Genomic DNA, 5000 nt, shown 5'->3' with positions numbered 1-5000 from the left:
GAAGAAATGAACATAACTCCAGTTCTCCCCCTAGTTTAATCCTCTTCTGACTTGTTCGATTTTCGACTGATCAATCGAATTTCAGGGTAGTACACTCCCCCGCGATCGCCGGCGCGGATACTTATACCGCCGGGTACTCATACTTATTAAGAGTCTGCGCGCGTATTGTTATTGCCGAAGCTCTCCGCATTTGTTTATTTATTTGGTCATCAGCGGTTCGACTGCGTCGATAAAATCGTCCATCTGGAAATTACGACGAAATCTGTGTAAGGAAGATGGATCCACGAAGACTCTTCAAAAAGTTAGCAGCTTTTGAAGGCCTTCTGTTGTTAGTAGTTGTTGTGAACGATCTTTGTTTTAAAATCGTCGGCGCTTCCAGATCAGGTATTGAATTCAACACTTGACGTGACTTTATTTTTTTACCTTCTCGAATTCCTTAATCATGAAAGGGTTCAGATTACGTTAAGAAGAAGAAGTTGAAAGTAATTTTGTCCAAAACCTCTCAAATCGTTTCGTAAAGAACACCTCGTTTTGTACATGTGGCAGATTCTAAGTACACAACGTTCGACTTCGTTGTTTGCTAAACATCGTGATGGTTCTGCAGCTTTCTACGGGAACATAACGATTAAAGTTTCGAGTGAAAAATGGTTTTTATCTCTTTCTGAGAACTCAAATTCTTTGACGATACTCGAACGCCAAATAACAGCTGTGAGTTTTTCTTGCATTGAGGAAGTCTTGTGACGTTTGGTTACAACCGGCAATTGCTCAAGTCATGAGGAAGAAAAAGTCTATTTCAAACGAATTATTTGATTTTATACCCGTTCCTTGTTTCGTATATCCCCTTGAACGTGATGTTAATCACTCCTTATTCATATCTTAAAATTAAAATCGCTGACTTATTTTAGTAACAACGATATTTTTTACTGTAGAACTAACTGTTAAGCAGTTAAAAATTGGATCATTGGTGATGGAGTCTTGATATGTACAGTTGTCAGTAAAATTTTGTCTTAGAAAAAAACGAAAGTAACATTACCGTATACAAAAGCAAGAAAGCAAGTTTCAATGCTGAAAAAAAGGAAGTGCAAAAAAGAAAACTTGTCTTCATCTATAGATCATTAATGTTAATAATGAATATCGTATAAGGAATTGTTCAAGCTAGGGAAATACAACTTGATATCATGTTAATGCACACTTATAGATTTCGTGATTGGTGGCCAATAAAACGGGTTGGGGAAAATTTTTTGGCTTTGAGCTACCAGAGAAAGAGCTGAAAAATATTCTGGTTAAAAGCCTGCAGGTACATTCAGAAGTCATGTGGTGTGAATATCTGTTTTATAGTAGATCCTGTTTTCAGTAGGAACAGAATGGCATTCCTGCTGTTGGAATGGAATAAGATTTCCATGGCTTTTTAACTGAATGTACAACATAATGCATTTCTTTAATTTAGGGATGTGCAGAAATGTCAAATTTAAAGTCAGGCAACTGTGTAGAAACTACTCTGTTCACAGTACACAACTTCTTTTAGAAAACCTCATTCCACTGTAATGGGAAGAAACAAAAGGGGTACAAAAGACAGACAGTTTAGGAGGAGAATAACCACTTTCTAATATGTGTTCACTATTATGCCCAGTTTATAATACTGGAAATGTTAACTTAAATTCGGAACTGAAAATCAAGTATTAATGCAATTTTCTTTCATGGTGTCACTTAAAGAGTTTTCAAAAGTAACAGGTAAAATCGGGTCCATATCTAGCTCATTGCAAGTTGTAACATGACAAACTTAGTGGTCAATAAATGAAATAGTTTCTCAAGCACTTTGACAGTAAAAGCAAGTCATTTTACTATTAAGACAATAATAATAATTATTATTATTATCAATCAGAACAACTACAGGTAATAGGAAATGTTGGCACACAATAAAGTTGTACATTTCTCCACAGGTTGCTTAAATCCTCTTGGTCTAGAAAGTAAGGAAATCGCCAATTCTCAAATCAGCTCATACACGCATCACAAGAGCTGGGATCCGCACAAAGCGCGCCTTAACAATGAAAACAAAGCCTGGTGCAGTGATTCAAATATTAAAGGGGAAGAATATCTTGAAATTGATCTGCTGAAAGTCCAACATATATCAGCCATTGGCACACAAGGGGCGATTGGCAGATTTGCAATTCTACGGAGAAGCTACTATGTCAACACATTTGAGATACAATACAGTTTTGATGGAACAACATGGCTTAGTTATGAAAGAAGCACTGGTTCTGTTCAGGTAAGTCGTAAAATCATTTCAAGTGAAGAGACTCTTGGTTATCACCATTCTCAGAAAAGTTTTACAGGAACTGTTGAAGGCTGTTTTTGAAAAGTTAGGGTGACAGTGGGAAATTATGTATTTTCTATAATTATGAACATGCTCATTGAGTTGTAGGCAGACACAACAAAGTAGGTGATTTTTTCCACCAAAATAAATATTAATTAATTTGATTGTGTCTATTTGATGAATTTCAGTCATGCATGCATCATGTTTGTTTGTACTAATTACCAGATAAAGTTAAATGGCGAGTCTGATATTGGATCTCTCTTTTGTCCTCTTTTTGCAATCTTAGACATTCACAGGCAACAGTGATGCTTATAGCGTGGTGCACAACTACTTCCGAGATACATTTGTCACAAGATTCATCAGAATTTATCCGCAGACTTATTACAATGACATGTGCATGAGAGTAGAGCTCTATGGATGCAGTAATCAGACAGGTCTGGGTTTATCCCTAAAGTGCCCCTAACCCTTCAACTTGTTATGTTTTTGGTAGATTTTCATATCTTTCAAGAAACCATTTTCGCAAAAATTTTTTTAAAATATTGAATCCTGATTTTCTTATGAGCGCTTAACATTACTGAAATTTTTAATTTTTTGCGTGCTATAAGCCCCGCTGGACAAATTATTGTCTCGTGGGCTCATTAGGAAGGGGCCAATGAGAAGCGTCTAATAGTTGACACTTTTTTCTCTGTGATGTAAGAAAAGGACATTCCAGCAACTCAAGTTTGCATGATGTCCTTTTCTTACATCACGCTTGATAAATAGACACATTTGGCCGAGTGGGGGACTAATGCGAATGATAGGTGAAAAATTATTTGCGACTGCCTTCACTTTTAGCGCTCGTAAAAAAGTCAGGATTCAATATTTAAAAAAAAAAAAACTGAAATGACTTCTTGAAAGATATGAAAATCTACCCCCCCCAAAAAAAACCTTGAAGGGTTAGGGCCACTTTAATGGAAAAGAAGTGTAATTTTGTTTATACCTCATCACTAGCAGTGTTTCAATAATTGTTGAATTAATTTATATGACTATAGATAATCTTCCCTTTGCCTGGTTGTAATCATAATGACAGTAATGATAATGAGAATAACACTCATCAGCATCTTCATCATCATCATCATCATCATCATCATCATCATCATCATCATTAACATCTTAACATACGTGTTAACACGATTTATTGAATAAAGCAGATTACAAAATCATTGGCAAGACGAAAGTACCAGTCCTGGGGTCCGTTTCTCAAAAGTCCCGAAACTTTATGGGCCATTTTCGGGTGTCACAATTCCCTTTGTATCTCAAGAACAGAGAGCATTTAACTTGTCGAACTTCACAGTTATTTTTCTTCTCGTTACCTTGAAAACATGTTAAAAGATCGGCTTTCTAAAACAAGCGGTTGGCAACTTCACAGATGGCTTTTCGGGACTTTTGAGAAACGGGTCCCTGAATCCTGAACCTGCACTATTATTAATTAACCTATTTGCTCCTCAGGTGCCTCCAGGGTGCCCCCAGTTGACAAGAGTCTCACTCCCACGAGGCAATGGCTTAATCAACACTTGACTATGATAGAACATGAAGTACCAAATAATAAGCAAAATCAAGCAAAATTTGTGAATGTCAAAATATTTAAAATCCAAAGATTTTGAATGTGTCTTTTGCTCTTTGTCCAATTCTTGTTGCATATTAATACCTTTCAGTTGCAACCCTGTGGTATTGGCTTGCTGAGAGCTTTCTTGACACCTCATAGTTTTTATTCTGTGTTGTGATTGAGGGTGTTTTGTGTTCTTGATCTTTCAGATGATTGTTCAACATTCCAAACAAATGCCAGTGGATCGATTAATAGCTTAAACTATCCTGCCAGTTACCCACCTAACAAGCAATGTACTTGGCTCATTTCTGTTCCTGGCAGCAAAAACATTGCTCTCATATTCACACAGTTCGATGTTTCCCAGAGTTCAAATCCTGGAAATTGCAGCGACGATTATGTTGAAGTGAGAAACGGGCTGACAGACACATCGCCAGTGATTGGTGGAAAACTCTGTAACAGAAACAGAAAAATGTTGATAACAACCAGGAGTAATGTTGCACGTATCTACTTCCACACAGGCACAGCGAATCTTTCTCACAGAGGATTCTTAATTTATTTCCTGTCTGTAACACAAGGTATTTTAATTGAGAAATCGTTTTCATTGTTTTATTTTTTAGAGCAGTTTACAAATGACCGTCGAAAGTAATTACGTGATTACAATTGCTACGTCGCTTAGTGATTGGTTTGAAAATCTCAAGCTACAGTAGTTTATCAACCAATGAGAAGGAAAGCCAAAACCAATCATGACTTGCACGCGCAATTTTTGCCGCGCTTTGAGCAAGTTACTACAAATTTGGGTTGGTTCATTGTGCTGTTTGCACCAGCTGTAATTGGTTGAAGTGATTACTTTAGTATTTGTTTTATGATGCTTAATTAAAACTGCTCTAAAGCTGTTTGTGTCTTGTTGGTAATTTGCTGGTTTGTCTGTCAGACTGACTGAGCAAATGACAACCCTATCAGACTCTTGCCATTGCAACTGTACAATTTTTCGCCCACAGTACAGATTTCCTACCAAGTCAGTCTACAGTACATACAAACTATATACTGCATGAGACATGTAGATAGAACCCGGCAGCTGGAAAAAAATGGCCAACTATTCCG

At 36.9% G+C, this 5000-nt stretch overlaps 1 pseudogene; it reads left to right on the top strand.

Annotated features, from left to right (window-relative positions):
* Nucleotides 1-9: 9 nt before the first annotated feature.
* LOC137971481 (neuropilin-1-like) overlaps nucleotides 10-5000 on the top strand; it is a 6487-nt pseudogene continuing 1496 nt past the window's right edge.

Source organism: Montipora foliosa, chromosome 9 (assembly GCF_036669935.1).
Source record: "Montipora foliosa isolate CH-2021 chromosome 9, ASM3666993v2, whole genome shotgun sequence".
Taxonomy (NCBI): Eukaryota; Metazoa; Cnidaria; class Anthozoa; order Scleractinia; family Acroporidae; genus Montipora; species Montipora foliosa.
This window is presented reverse-complemented; position numbering and strand designations above follow the sequence as displayed.